At 46.8% G+C, this 16,594-nt stretch overlaps 1 long non-coding RNA gene across 1 annotated transcript in view; it reads right to left on the bottom strand.

The window, feature by feature from the left end:
- Window positions 1–16,594, bottom strand: part of LOC144773048 (uncharacterized) — a 245,211-nt gene that overhangs the window by 99,218 nt on the left and 129,399 nt on the right. The gene's annotated exons all lie outside the window — the stretch shown is intronic.

Genomic DNA, 16,594 nt, shown 5'->3' with positions numbered 1-16,594 from the left:
TAAGCCCCTCTGCTTAACTGTCATACTGTCACATGCAACTTCCTTAAGGTGCCCGGGTGAAGAGCCAGACTGAACTACAGGAATGACCCAATCCAGGTCGCACTGAAACAAGTCCAGCAGAAGAAACCAATTTGCACAAGGCCAGATGGGCACAATCAACATCACCTGGACCAAGGACAGGTCAAGCGGTCAATACCCCAAGCCCTGAGACACTGACTCAGAGAACCTTGGCAGTCCTCATATCCCCAAACAGGCCTGCCACGGCAGGCCCCAATGAACCACTAACTGGCAAAACAAACTGGGAAGCAGAGAGAAATCCTTGGACGAGGGAATGTCCCTGCTCAACAGATCGACTTGGGCATTCTCTACCCGTAAAGATCAGACAGCCCCAAAACCCAGTCCTGAGCCCACAGAAAATGTCTCTGCCCACCAAGTTCAGGGATCTGGACCTGGTCACCCCTTGCCTGTTAACATAGGACGTTGCCACCAGATTGTCCGTCTGAACTACCACCATTTTACCCCGCAGAGCATCCTTAAAATGCAGCAGATTGAGGAAAATCACCCATAATTCCCTACAGTTTGAAGACTTCTGAGAGTCTAGCAGAGACCAGCACCCCTGAACCTGCTCCGACCCCAGCCACACCCCCTAACCGGACATGATGGCATCTGATGTTACCACCAGTGGAGCTGGGGGAGACAACGAGACCCTAGCCAGAAGATGCTGCTGGCAGAGCCACAAGGAGAGGTCCTCCCGGACTTGGTCTGTTATCTGTAGTGGAGCCAACAGATATTGGGCCCCTGGAGACCACACAGCCAGAGCCCAGTTGGCCAAGCGAAGAAGGTGAAACCAGGTCCAGGGCACAAAAAACACCACTGAAGCCAAATGCCCCTGCACCCTCAACCACTCCACCGCGAGACAAGCCTTCTGGTACATCAAGGCCTGAACATCCACCTGCAACAAAAACATTCACCTTTCAGATAGCGTAACATAGCCCTTGAGAGTCTGAAAACGAGCCCTGATAAAGAACATGTCCTAAGAGGGGGCCAAAGAAGATTTCCCCAATTCACCAAAAATCCATGTTCCTGCAGATTCTCCAACACCCTTTCAACATGAGCAACCAATAGAGACTCCTCTGCCGCACAAAGAAAGAGATCGTCAAAATAGGGATGAAGGAACACCCCCCGCATGAAGGATAGTCATCAGTGGTGCCAGGACCTTTGTAACGACCCTTGGAGAGGACTTGAGGCCAAAGGGGAGAACACAAAACGGAAAATGGGCGTCACATACCGCGAACCTCATGAATTGCTAAGAGCAGGCTGTGGCGAGGACGTGGAGATAAGCGTCCTCGAGATCAAAAGAGGCCAAAAAATCTCCTGACCAGACCAAAGGAACAATCGCCTGAAAGGTCAACATTCAGAAGTGAACAGCCTGAACCGAGGAGTTGACCCACTTCAGATCTAGAACCAGCCGAAACCCCCCGAGACCTTCTGAACCAAGAGCAAAATGGCCCCTGTGCTGATTTCTGACTCTGGCACCCTGCAAATGGCCTGTTTAGCCAGTAAATCCCGGACACTCTCCAATACTGCCAACCTTCTCAGTCTGGCTGCCGGCACAGGAGTCACATGAACACCCGTATCCGGGGGAACTTGCCAAAACTCGATCTTGTAACATTTTCCACAATGTTGAGGACCGAGAGATCTGAGACATCCACATGCCATACTAGAAGGATATGCCTGATCCTGCCCCACAGGCATTGACCCCCCTGACTGTGATTTTCAGGGATCATTCTTGGCAGTCCCCTTAGGAGTAGGAGAAGCATGTTGAGAAGAAAAATGAGGCAGGAATCTTCTCCTCCGGAAAGACTGATGAGAGACACACTTCAGGGGGGACCTACTCCAAGCTTTACCAGAAGAAAAAGCACCACCAAGAGCATGCTTCTGCTCCTTGAAAGCCTTCAAAATCATGGCAGGCAATTGATCCCCAAAGAGAGCTTGTCACTCAAAAGGCAGTTTCAACAAGGCAGCTTTCTCACCAGGATCCGCCTTCCATTGCCTGAGCCACAAAGACAGTCGGGCAGTCACCAGGCCCCAGTGGACAATGCTAAAGCCCGAATAATGTCCGAAGAAATGTCAGCCAGAAGCTTAGCCTGTTGTTCCATGACAGCCAGCAGCCCTGAACACACAGAACCATCTTGTACTGCCATGGCCAACTTGTCAAAATCCTGACCAGAGACTGTGAAGAATAAGTGGAAAACAGACTCGCCCTCAAGGCCAAATTTTCAGCAGCAAAGGCTTTCTTAATCCCTAGTCCACCTTCTTGTCAGTGGCATCAGCCAGGTACAATCCTACCGTTGAATGGCATTCTTTCCGATCAGAGTAGTCAGAATCAAATACAACCACACAGAGTGGAGCAACGGGTCATCCCCTTCCACCAAGTAAAGTTTATGGAGAAAGCGCGGTACCTTGTCTACCTCTCTGCACTTCCACATCCCCATCTCCCGTACTGGGTCCTGAAAAGGCATGTCAAACTTAGCCCAGCACAGAAGGAGAAGAAACATTATATACAAAAAAAACACTCATACTTCCAGGCATACATACATACAGCCATCATCATATATCTTAAAACAGAACACTGTGAACACATTTAGAACCACAAAACATAAGAAAACGCCGACGCGCGTTTCGGAAACAGTGCCGGTATACAGTATTCCTTCATCAGGGCGCAGTAGAAGGTAGATTATATTCTCATTTCAATTTTGCTGGGCAATAAACTGCAGGGTGTAGCGTTTAAGTTTCAGAAGAAGCAAGTCTAAATCCAGCTACAACCAGTCGATAGCAAAAAGTCCCCGAAAGGGATCACAAGAGGTGTTACCATCCGTGCTTGCAGGATTTTCGAGCAGGTTGAAATAATTCCCGTCTGTTAAAACATAAACAAGGATTGCAGATGGGTAAATGGAGCAGAGTAAATAATCCTCTATTTTAGCACGCTTGTTGCAAACTGTCGGGGAAGGAAAAGTATCCAAACTGATATGGGTGGGCTGATGTAAACAAATAAGAAAAACTCCTGCTCAGGTACGCTATTTGCAAACTGTCAGGAGGGAGAAAAAAATCTCAGCTGATATGTATGGGTTGATATGGAAAGATAAGAAATCTCCTGCTCAGGTGCGCTATTAGCGAGTTGTCGAGCGGGATAGCAAAATGATGTGCTGCCTTCTTCTTCCGGGAGAACGTTTTTCTGTATATAATGTTTCTTCTCCTTCTGTGCTGGGCTAATTTTGCTATGTATTCTATGGATGTTGGAAAAAATTCTATTTGAAGAAAAAGAAAAAAACCTTTTATGAATGTTTTTCTAGTGATTAACACATGAATATTAAATAAAATGATTTGATACCGTATTAGTTTTCTGTGGGCAATTGTCAAAATGATTTTGAACGCTTAGTCCTCTAGAGTTATGGGAACTTCCCTCTCATGTTTTTTCTGTGATTGAACTCACTGGTGGGTTGTTCCCCTTATCCTTGCTTGAGGTTCAGGGTCCCTTGTTGTTTTTCTACCTGAAGAACAAGTGCAACCAACCAAAACACCAGCCCCAGAAATAGTCCCAGGGAAAAACAAGCGCCAACCAATGGGGATGATCCACGTCCCAAACAGCATCCAAGACTCAAATGAAAACTGCATGAAACAACCGAAAACGGGACCAAACCCATCCTATCGTCTCTCCAAGCGTCCCTGGCTCCAGCTGATCCAGCCGCAACACGACCATGACCCGAAAACAACGCCAAAGCCCCCAGTGGACTACCGGACTCCATCATGGCGTCCTCACCCAAGCGCTCCACACCCCTCCAACGAGGAGTCGCAGGTGGCAGCAGCACATCCTGATGATCAAAGCCCGATGTACTGCTCAGGCCGTGATCAGCACCCATTGACCCCCAGGCCCTGCCACGGAGGGGAAAACAAAAAAGAACAGGAGGTGGTGGTGGTGAGGGTCTTTTTTTGTAAGCTGGGGGTGGGTCTTGGGGAGGCAAAGGGCCTCATTGGTTAAGAAGGAAGGTGAGGGAGGGACAAAAGGTAATATGCAAGTATAGTAAATCGATGTATACAGAAAATGCATAATTGAACTGTTCTGTTGTTAGATTGCCCCATCTACACCAACCGTTGTATATCCAGTTCATGACTTTCCCTTTGAAATCACTGTTATCAAGAACATCCGGTACTTAATTCGAATGAAGCAGGGGCAACTCCTCCGCAATGGTGGAGGCGCATCTCCCCATGGGCTCAGAGCCAGCAGCAAAAAAATAAAACGTTATTTCTGTATCTTTTTATTTTGAAGCAGCTGGCTCACCCAGTGTGTGCAGGGAGGAGTGAAGCCGAGACATGGGAGAGAGGAGGAGAAGTGCTTGTGCACTCCCTAAGTGCTCATGTGTGTTTGGTCGACAGTCTCAGGCCAACCAAAACTCACATGCGCACTTAGGTTTCTCTAACCTGATTCTATTGAACAGCCGGGTTAGAGAAACCGCACAGACTCCATGACCTGAGTGGAGCGTCTTTTTAGCCGCTCCGGCCAATCAGTGTGGGGATTGGACAGGGAGTCTGTGATGTAGTCACAGTGTCTGCTGGGACAAGGAAGTCCCAGCACCAAGGCGTGATGAGGGAGACAGCAGATCAGTTGAACTTTAAAAAACAAAATGTTGTTATTACGTCCTCCCCTCCCCCGTGCCCCCTCCTGTGCTCTGTCCCGTACTCTCTGCCCCAGGCCCACCACCACTTTTTAGGTCTCGGCCTATGCAGCGCATGTGCGCTGCATAGAAAAGAAACCTGTAGCCATCGGCACAGCTTTCCCTTGAAAAACGTGTACGAGTTGCATTGTTTCCCATTGCAACGCGTGCACGTCTGACTATTTACTCGCGGGAACGAGCAGCAGGCGCCGTCCCCCCTGCTGCCGTGAGCGTGTGTTTAGATGAAGGCGCGATTCACTCGCGAGAGCAAACATGTCTATGAAGCCGCGATTCACTATTGCAGTCAAATCCCTTTCACTCTGTTGACAGTGCTGCCGCGCGCACTTGATGCCTAGATGTAGGATGAAAACAATATTTTTGTCTTGCAGGTTTTACAGTATTTCAGAGGCAGTGAAGAAAAGGAGATTCCAAGAGTTATGCAAAGTGACAGAAAGTATAGGGTGTCGGAAGAAAGCGGCATGAAGTGGCATTAAAACTAGCCAGACTCGACACCCCTGGCATGTGGCGGCGGCTGCTAACAAACACTTTGGAGAGCCCTCTACTTTACGAATTCTTCATCTCATACACAGATTTATTATGTGGGGTAAATTCATGTTTTAGGGTATTCTTTTCTTACTGTGCTAGTGGTTTTAGTTTGAAATGTCAAGGTTTTGTAGTGTTTTGGTAAAGTCGGCCGACTGTAATTTCGAAATATCCTTAGAGATCCTGTGGGAGCTTTGAACATATGTCGGCGCCATCCTGTTCTCCTGAAAGGCAGTCAGGCTCGCGGCTTTCTCCGGTTACTTGCCTCACTTCTGATAATGCAGATTTTGTGGCGACTACAGTGAGGCGGCGTTGGCACGGTGCCCTCTTTCGTGTGACTCAGGCCTGACCCCCTATGACCACCCCTCTCTTTTTCGATGGCCCCAGACTGCGATGCACTTCTGTATTCCGAGGTCGAGGACCTCGAGGAGTGTTAGAGTCAACCCTCTTCCGGAACAGACTAACTTCCTGTTACTGAGACCAAGTCGTTCCTCGTGAACCCGCCTTGAGGTTTCTGCCTCGCTTCATTCGAGTTAGTTCTCGCTTCTTTGTCTGTACTGTTTCCAAACTTCCTTTGTTTGGGGCACTCTCCACCCACTGCTCGCCTTTAGCTGTTTAATGTAATCACTCCGAAAGTAAGCCCTGGCTGAGATAGCTGCACCCCAGAGCTTTCCAAACTCTGTGGCGCGACACAGTGCTGTGTCGCCTCCTAAGTGTGGGTGTGTCGCGCGACTATGCCGTCGCGGGCAGATGAGGGCGTCCTCTTATGGAGTTTGCATTTAGGGGCGCTATACCGTACGTGGAGAAAGGAAAGGTGTTAGGTGACATGCTTTGAACGTTGTATCCGCAGTCGACGGAGCCGCCTCTGCAGTCCTCATCCTAAGCGCTTGGTAAGGCAAATTTCGAATTTTAAAAACTGTTGGCATTCAATTGTATCCCCTGAACTAATATTGCGCCAATGTCGGAGGCGTAGTTTATATCCCTTGTTGCTTGGTTGGGGAAGTAGTATGACGCCAATCTCGGACTGCCCCTGAATTTCCACTGCCAGGTTGGAAGATGAAATAGGTCCGCTATAGAAACAGACAGAAAGTACTCGAGCAAAAATCGAAATCAGCTGTTTTACAACCTCATCTGATGTGGCCTAGGTGATTTCAAGAGCCAGGTGTTACATGTGAAATCCTACTGATTTTGATGTGGGACACAAAGTAAATACAAAGTCAGTAATATATACATCACGTTATCTGATGACTGTTTTTGTGTTGTTGTTTTTGCACAATGCCATTGTGTGCTGCAAACACTTTTAAACTCACTTCAGCGGTCGTTTATTTTTAGAATATCGGGAAAGGGAGAACGCTCTCCCACCCCACCCCCGAAAACTGCTTGGTCAGCCTGGACCGTGCACAGCTTATTGTGCTTCTCGAGGCCACCAGGTGTGGAGAGGAACACCGAGTACTGGTCCTTGGGAGTAAAACTGCTATGCCTGCTTCCAATGCAACTCTGCCTCACCAGGGAGCCAGTGACCTGGACAATTGAATTAATTTAGCTGGGGAAGAAATAGTGCATCCCTGTTAGCCCCGGAACCAGAAAATTAAACGGAGAGGCCTCCTTGACTACTCCACCCCCCGAGCCAGTCTGGAGTTCACAGGCCAGGGGCCCACCACCAGTGCACAGTGCTGGAGGGGCCCTAGGGCTTGTGGAGAGAGAAAAGTGCAAAGCTGCCAAGGTTTTAGATTGCCATGTGTCAAATTCTCATAATTTCAGAGTAATTTTGAGTGCTATTTCAGTGACTATGAGTGACACTTTCTAGTGAGCAAAAATCAAGCAATGAAGACGAGGATAACACAAATATCAGAAATTACACCGCTTTGAACAAGGACAAACTCTAAGTTAACTTCTGCAAAGCTTAAGAATAATTGTTAGACAGCTTTCATTTATCTGACTAGCCAAAGTTGCAAGTGGGAGGCACTCATTTAGGTCACAGCCAGGCAGGCTTAAAGCATATTTTCTTTTTTAGACAGATAAGATTCTGATTTGAAACGGTCTGTGCCACTTCAAACAGTGCGGTGGGTGTGGCACGTCTGCCCCTGAACAGGATTTATTGTGGCTTTCCTGGTGTGATCAGATGTACTGGGTGTGGACTTGTGTGACCTTGTTGCTCACTCCCTCCATTTAATGACAGTTCATGTGTTGTTGAACAGGACTGGTGATATTCACCGGCTCCCTTCCGATGATGGCCTGCCTCTTCAAAGCCTTATCTCCTGTTCTTCCCCTCCACTCTCTCGCCAGCCTCATTTCTATGCATTTATCCTCCTTTGCATGGTCACATTAGTTACCATTGCAGTTGTGAGCCATGAACCTTACGCAGTGCTTTAAATGAAAAAACAAACGTGCCACTACTCACCACATTACTTGGGGTGGGTCTGGAAGGGGCGTATCTTCAAGGCTGGCATGTACAATATCAGCATTTTTGCTACTCTTACTAATAACATGCTTCAGTTCTATTCTTGTCATCATTGGAATGTTCATTCAGATATTGTCATTCAGCTGCCCAGCTGCGCCTGGCAAGTGTGTGGTGCAAGGTCTTACTCTTGCACTTGAGTTCAATCTGCTGCCATTCATCATCATTTATTTCCTTTCTAAGGACCCATCTCTTCTCGGTTATATTGGCATGTTATTAATAAAAATTCTTTCAGCACAGAGGGGTTACATTGGTTGTATATGTCACACTTTTGAAAGGTTTGTTTACCAACCGTGGTCCCTGCACTCTTCCACTGCCGTAAATCACTGGGGCATGTCTCAATGTGTACATGTTTATATTCTTGTTTCAGGCACAAACCTTACCTTGCTTACACTCAGTTTTGCCAGTCACTGTCTTTGTTAGAACAGATTCATAATTGCTTTATTAACCATCCTGCTTTCTCAAATTTGCTTGGAAATGCACCATTTGCCCACATTTAAAAAAAAAATGTTACCACCTTAGGTGGTTTAGGTCGCTCGCTACGCTCAATCGCGTAACCGTGTCGCTAAAAGAAGATTGTCAAAAAGGTGTGTCACCAACATGAAAAGTTTGGAAAGCTGTGTCCTAGTGAATGGTGCGCCGGGTTTTGTGTTAACAGCATGACGAGTGTTGTGAAGTGGTCTTGTGGTGTCATGTTGGGATTATGCAAAACCACACACACACTCTAAGGGGATTGGGCTGAGTACCAACACCACCTTTTGAGAGGACTTGTCACAAAGCCAGTCTTGAATGCACATTCGGCCCTTTCAGTGAGTGCAGCACTGCTCAATGTACACACTTTATTTTATGTTATCTGGAGTAGGAGACTTGTGCAATTTCTGTGACCTATTAGTATTTGTCACATACTTTCTCCTGAAAATTATGCTTTCTGTGCCTGAATACTGGGGTTAATGTGAAATTGGGCAGGAAGCTGTCCAAACTGGTGCCATCCAAATCACCCTGCCCTCTGAGCCCCCGCAATGCCCCTCCGCACTTGTGTTCAAGACTCTTCAAGATACTTGCTTGTTTTCCTTCTTCTGTTTCTTTAGATCTGACACTCCTTATTTCTCTTTGGTTTCTCGTTAAGTGCGAGAGCTCAGAGGCCTGGCGGTCATAAAGGAAACAGCAGGGTCTTTAATTTTTGTACCTGCAGGGACTTTAAAATACTGCAACCCTTCTAAAATGGGGTGCTCCCTTCTATGTTATCAGCTGTATAACTTTCAGTGACATGGTTGAGAGTTCTGCCTTTAAGGAAACGTGAATCGTATTGCGTGGGGGAAAATAGTACCAGCAGAAACATTTGATTTTTCAGTCTCGCTTACATACAGCATTCAAGTTTTTAGTCTCTCGCCTACAGTCAATGTATAGGTGTTTGTTTGCGAATTACCTATTTTCAACCAGGCACAAAACTAGCCCCAAGTTAGGGTTGGATGGGGCCGGGAAGGTGTTGTATGGAAAGCTAAGATTTTGAATGGGTGGGGGTAGCCATCTTCAAACCTTGAGTTATAATTACTCGTAAGAACTCTCCTGTCAGTATGAAGTGTTGTGTTTTCATACTCTGGGTTAATATAACTGGCAGGAAGAGGATCTGTTTCTGTGACAGTCCGTGACAAATGGGGTCGCCTAAACAGAGATGGCCCAGTAACAATTTCTTCCACAAGCTATCTGTGCTAACTCCCACTACCCCAGATATTTAGGACAATTACTGTGCTGCTTTGACATACTTCGTTAGTTAAGTTCTGTTCATACTATATTTAACACCATTCAGCACCTTTAAATTGCGGAATAGAATACCAGTAAATAATTTAACTCACTTGCTGTTATGGGAATTGTAGTGTCCTTACAGCCACAGACACTTGGACACTGGGTAGGTTGCAGGAGCTTATTTATTGCACGTCCTTCTGCTTACAGGGTCATCAGCTAACTTCCGACCCCGGCCCCTGTCTCCTCCCTTTCCGCCCGCCCTCATTCTCCCTCGGGCAGGTCCTAGTGCCCCGTGCGTGTGCACACATCATTACATCCCCCCCCTCTGTAAATAAAAACAAGAACACACCAACATATCAACAATTCTTTCCTTTCACGTCGCTGAAGATCGCCCCTTACAGTTCTTCAATTAGGCGAGACGGTTTTCTAATGGTTCTTCTGGGGTGCAGCTGATGATCAGCGATCTCTCGCTCAGGCTCATCAGGAGTCCGCATCAATACCTGACTGCTGCTGAGCGGTGTCTCGTGTCCATTTTTCTCAACGAGTGATTCAGTCAATAGTTCTTTGACGCTAGGGCTGCACTTCTTAAAGTGTGTCACATTCCTGGTGACTCTTCTTCCGTCTGTTTCCGCGGTGATCATGGTTCCCTTCTGTTTCACAAATTTCAACGGAGTTTCATGATACTTGCAGTCAGTCTTTCTGTGCTGCTCTTGCCGCGCCAACACCCAGTCTCCTACCCGAATTTCAGCGTGAGAGGCATTTCAACACTCATCTGCATATCCCTTCATTTTTTCCTTCTTTAACTTGTCCACGGCCGCAATTTCCTCATGGTCAGAATCTGGATAGGGTTCACTCACCCAAACGTTCATCATGGGCAGTCTGGTGCGCACTGGCCTGCCTAGCATGATGGTGGGCGGACACTTGCCTGTGGTGGAGTGGGGTGTGTTTCTGTAGGCACGTAGTACTTCATTGAGTGCTATCTGTACGCTCTTTTGAGTGAGCTCCGCCTGCTGAATGGCTTTCTTGACCGTGGCCATGAAGCGTTCAGCCATTACATTCGCCTGCGGCCAGAGTGGTGTGATTTTCCGGTGTTTGAAGTTAAGGTGTTGAGCGAACTCAGCGAAGTCTTGGCTATTGAATGGGGGCCTGTTATCAGATTTTACCACTTGAGGAATGCCCCACGCAGCGAAGACTTCATCTAGAATTGGTGTGGCGCTGGAGGCTTTGGTGGATGTGCAGAGTTGTGCAATGGGGAATCTGGAAAATTCGTCCATGATGACAAGGACATATTGCCCCGACTTGAACGGCCCAAAGAAATCAAGGGCAATGTGTTGCCAGACGCCATCCGGCAGTGGAGACATTTGCAGCGGTGCAGGGGGATCTGGACGGCTCACTAGCTGACACTGTGGACAATCTTTCAAAGTTGTTTCCACCATCAGACCCAGTGTTGGAAACCAGACCCGCTCTCAAAGTACTCTTTTCGTGGCTACTATGCCCCTGTGTCCTTCATGGGCTAGATTGATGACCCCTTGTCTTAGCTGTTTTGGAATCACAATTCGAGTGTCTCTTAGGATGAGACCATTTGCCGCTATCGACAGTTCATCATGGACATGTTTGAACGCTGGCATTTCTTGGTCATTGCTCTGCTCACCTTGCCCCTTGGTTTCTGAATGTCGCCAGCTCTTGGTCTTTATGCGGCGTTTGACTTCCTGCAGGTTGACATCTGACTGTGTTGCCTCACAGATCGCTTCCAGCGGGACAGCAGGGGGTCCAGCCTGATCTACCACGAAATGAATGTATTCATCCGCAATTGACCGTTTGGATTTGCTGGTCCGAGTTGGGTGTCTGGACATGTAGTCGGCAGGGTTTGACGCCTTCCCCGGCTTGTGTACAATGGTGTGCGTGTATTCCTGCAGCCTAAGGCCCCATATCTCTATTCGTGGCGGCATCTTGGCTCGAGGGTTTCCGAAAATTGTGATCAGAGCTTGATGGTCAGTGACCAGGGTAAAATGCTTTCCAAAGATGAAAATGTGGAAGTGTTCACAGGCCCAGACGACAGCTAAACTTTCCTTTTCTGGCTGTGAGTATGCCCTCTCTGTATCTGTGAGACTCCGACTGACATACGCTACTATGTGGCGTTGATCTTCATCTCTGTCATTCTGTGCTAAAATGGCTCCTACCCCCACCGGGCTGGCATCCACCGGTATTTCTGTCTTCTTTTTTGGGTTGAAGTAGGCCATGTTTTCAGCAGACTCCACTGCTCTCTTGATGTCTCTGAAGGCATGATCACATTGAGTGGACCACTGAAATGGTTGCCCTTGTTTGGTGAGAGCTCTCGGGGAGTAACTTATTGTGGCGTAGTCTTGTATGTACCTGGAGCAGTAGCTGGCCATGCCCAGTTTAATTTGGCAGTTTCTCATCTTCCCAAGACCTTGAAAAAGCTTAGGGAACTTCTGAGTGATGTCTAGTTTGTCGTCCACTTTGTATAGTATGTCCACCAGTCTTAGCCGTTCTGCGGTGGGCAGGCTCAGTAGACAATCTGCCTCAGGCCCATCAATGACATGGATGTAGGCTTGGATGGTGCGATCTTGATATGATAAATCGGTCGGGAATTTCCCAAGACAATGGAGTGGTTTCTTTGACATCCACGTATATACTCGCACATGGGCATTAATCAATTTGGGTGGTGTCCTCATTCTTTGATATTCCGCTACAGGTATATAATAGAGCGACACCCCACTGTCCAGCACAAACTTGGTGGGAGCCAATTCTGATGTCTAGTCGTGGATATTCCTTTAGACGATCAGGATACGCTACAAAACATATGTATTTGTTGCTGTCCTGTGAGATGGGTGATAGGGATCTTGACCCTCTTGATGACGACCGTTGAGATCGATGTGTTCGGCAGGAGCGACAGCTGGAGTGTGATGACCCAGTGGATGACTCTCGTCTATCCTGTACTGCTCTGGCATGGTGATGGCTGCTTGAGGGACGATATTGCCTGGTAGGTTCTCGTTGATCATCCTTGTGGGGAGTCTCACACACGCTTTCGAAGTGGTTGTCTCTACCACACTTCCGGCACCTTTGGTCTATGGCTGAACATGTGTCTGCATGTGGGAAGTCGTAGCCGCATCTGTAGCACTTTAGTGGTCGTTCTGATCTTTTCTTGGTGCGACTTGAGCTTCTGCGCCGACGACTTGAAGGATGGTGTTGTTTTTTGGATCTGGAGGAGCGCGCTTGTGGTGGGGAGCGTCTATGCACTGGTCGAGATTGCATCCTGAACGCTTGCTCTCGTTTCTCACTTTTCCCGGCCTCCATCTTCTTCGCATGTTTGTCGGCTTGATCATCAACTCTCGTCATTTCCTCAATCTCATCTAGTGAGTAACTTTTCTTAAGCAGTTTGCGTCTCAAAGACTCTGACAAGCAGCCTTCTATAATTCTCGATTGGAGGGCGTCTTCCGTGGAAAAATTATCAAAGTCACAATATCTTGATAAACGTCTCAGACGTGTGATGAATACACTCATTTGCTCACCTTTCTCTTGGGATGCCAAGTTAAATGTATATCGCTCATAATCGACATTCTTCTTGTGCAAGAACTTGCGGGTGAGTGCTTCACAGACACTGGCGTATGAAACAGTGGACACAGCAGGCAACTCTTTTATGATCTGTCCAACTTCCTTGCCTACAAGGTTCCTGAGAGCAATCAGTTGCTGTCCAGCATCAGTCACATGGGACCCCTTCATGAAATCCGTGAAATCTTCTAGCCATTCTTGCCACCGAAGGCCCATACCCCCACCAGATTCAAGAGTGAGGGGCTCCTGAGGGCGCAGGAATGTTACTCCCAACACACCCATGGGGCCGGGCTCAGCCTTTTCTTGACGCTATCCAGACATCGCGGGATCCTGTTACTCAGACACGTATTGTCAGAGTCCTTTCTGTCGGTTCTTTGATTAGATTCGCCAATGCTTGTTTACTTTTTCATTACACTCGCCAGTGCTTGTTGGTTATTTCCCTTACACTCGCCAATGCTTGTTGACTTGTTTTCTTACACTCGCCAGTGCTTGTTTACTTTTTCATTACACTCGCCAATGCTTGTTGACTCGTTTCCTTACACTCGCCAATGCTTGTTTACTTGTTTCATTACACTCGCCAATGCTTGTTGACTTGTTTCCTTACACTCGCTAATGCTTGTTTACTTTTTCATTACACTCGCCAGTGCTTGTTGGTTATTTCCCTTACACTCGCCAATGCTTGTTGACTTGTTTTCTTACACTCGCCAGTGCTTGTTTACTTTCGGGCTCTCTGCCTGACCCCAAGATGGCCGCCGAAGATCCCTGACAGGGGATTGGACGAACCGCCTGACTCCAAGATGGCCGCCACAAGAATCTCGTGGATGCCGAGATTTGGCTATCTTTAACCGGGGCCCGATATTTTCACTCCAGTTCCCCTGCACCGATCGTCGGTGCCAGTCAACACTCACCCTCTCAGAGAGTCGTCGTCGCGGGAACACCAGGTGAGGGGAGGGGCACAGCAGGCAGCTTCATGTGATTATTACAACGCCAGCGTGGGCTCCCGGCGAGCAGGCAGATTTTGGCGCTCTAACCCCAGGACGTGCCACACACACACATGGTGTAGCGGGGTGAGCTCTGGGCAAGTGGACACACCTCCGGACGGCTGGGGTGGGCTCCCAGCGCGCAAGGATGCTCGCGCAGTTACTCCGCTACCACGCAGTCACCGGCCCACAGTACTGGACGCCTACTCAACAGCTGGGCTTTCAGGGTTAGCCGTCCTCCTCACGCCGCAGGTTCCATGGCCACCTTCGTCGCCAGATGTAGTGTCCTTACAGCCACAGACACTCGGACAGTGGGTAGGTTGCAGGAGCTTATTTATTGCACGTCCTTCTGCTTAAAGGGTCATCGGCGAGCTGCCGTCCCCGGTCCCTGTCTCCTCCCTTTCCGCCCTCCCTCGTTCTCCCTCGGGCAGGTCCTAGTGCCCCGTGCGAGTGCACACATCATTACTGGAACGATGTTTTGTGTATTGATCTTATTTAACATTCAATGCCGATTCTGTTCTCTGTTGTAACATAGGTTTTAGCTCTCGTGAAATATTCTTGATTTTGATATGATTAGGCACTTTAAAAGCCTTAACTCATCCAAGTTTAGATAGATGTTTGCTGCAAACAACACAACGCAAATAAACCAAGCACAAAGTGTCAGTATAGTGCCCTTTAAGAAAATACAGATGCTCAAACTAGAAACTGACCCAAGCACACTAGTAGCTGGCGAATATTAAATATTAACACAATGTGGCAATACCTGCTGGCAGTTCGTGTTGAATAACTTATTTACAACTCAAGCTTGTGAAATTTATACCCGTCTTAATTATGGCACGACAAGTGTGTTTCATCATCATTCTTGAGCAAGGCAAAAAAATCATGCAGTAAGGCTCCTTTCGGCGAATTATATGTAGTGGCAATTCAAAGTCCTTGCATAAGTAATGGTATATGCATAAAACTTGCTTTTAACAGGAGAGTTGGGACTAAATAAGAAACACAAGTGAGTATGTGTTTCAATGACAGTTACATAGCTCAGTGAGTTAACATGCTCGCTGCTGAGATCTGTGTAAAGTTTGGTATTGATAGGTTCATATACTCAAAGTAGCTCGATGGATTTCTGCATGTACTGCACAGATGTGTGCAGTCTAAAGGTCACACGTTCTAATTTCAGCAAGATGGTTTTATGGTTTAGTTTGCCTGTTCCAGAAATCTGGGAGTAACTTTTATATCACAGATCATTCATGACAATATTGATCCAGCCTTTCATCCTCTTGATGTTGATAAAACAAAGATAACTGATTACTGACTTTTTTCCTGCTCAATTGTGCTAAAACATGGGTGCCCATCAAATGTGAAGGAGGATTGAACCCATGCCAGATTTCAGATTAAAAGCTAACTATGTATTAGAGCTCCATTAGGTTTATTGTATTTTATGTGCCTATCCTGAAAGTCTGGCATGTATCTACCCCCCTGAGCCTATGTTTGATATACTTAATCTAATACAAGTCCAGATGGAGAACACAATTACTGCATTTAATGTCTGAATTTACATAGAACAGAAACACAAAAGAATATAAACAAGCATTGGCATAGCCAATAGGTCTCGCCTTTGGGACCTTATAAGTATTTAATTATGCAGCACAATATCCTTAGTGCAACATCAACTGTTGCATGGCTAAACACATAAGGTCCCAAAGGCGAGACCTATTGGCTATGCCAATGCTTGTTGTATGTAGCGACCACCGCTGAAATGAAGATGCACTAGTGTAGTAAATGAAAACTCAGGCATGTGGTGCCTTAATACTCATATTCATTATTTCAAGTGACAAGCATTTCGGCATTTCACAAGAGAAAATGTTCAAGGCAGTACCATAGATTAACCTGAGCTATTTTCCAGTGCTCAACATAAATTTGTGTTTATGAAATTTTACTTTGTTTGTCCTATTTTCATTTTTCTTTATTTGCAACTGCTACACCAGCTCTTTCTAATGTCTTCGCCATGCTCAGCTATTTGCCTCTGTTTAGAATAAAGTAGTTCAACAGCAACGGAGCTCTGCTTTATAAACAACATATTGTAATCAAAAAGTTGTTTATGATTAATGAAATGCTTACGTAAAGTGTTCTATGCATAAATATGCATTATTTCTAGCAGTGTCAATAGGCTGCTAATAAAAGCAACATATTCTGTATACCTTGCAATGGCTCCCCATCAATGCTAGAGACCAACTTAAGACTGCAACCATTACCCATAAAGCCCTCCACAACTCCTCTGCCACCTAACTGGTTGGAAAACGGAATCAAGAAACAACAAATATCTCTTGCTCAAACCTCTGACATTCAAGAAAGAACTCTGCTTGAAACAGGTATTCTCTCTGGTAGTGCACCAAGGCTCTGGAACTTTCTCCGGCCAGCCCTTCGAACAACCTCTTCTCTAATTACATTAAAAAAGGAACTCACAATCGTCTTTTTTTGAGAGGCACTGTTCACATTTTGTCCTCTGCTGACTCTATATGTCTATCCTATTATTTCTCTCTGCTCTATTCCTACTTTGCAACTGTTTTGTTGTGATTGTTAAATAAGTG

The sequence above is a fragment of the Lissotriton helveticus genome, chromosome 8 (genome assembly GCF_964261635.1).
Source record: "Lissotriton helveticus chromosome 8, aLisHel1.1, whole genome shotgun sequence".
NCBI classification, from domain to species: domain Eukaryota; kingdom Metazoa; phylum Chordata; class Amphibia; order Caudata; family Salamandridae; genus Lissotriton; species Lissotriton helveticus.
This window is presented reverse-complemented; position numbering and strand designations above follow the sequence as displayed.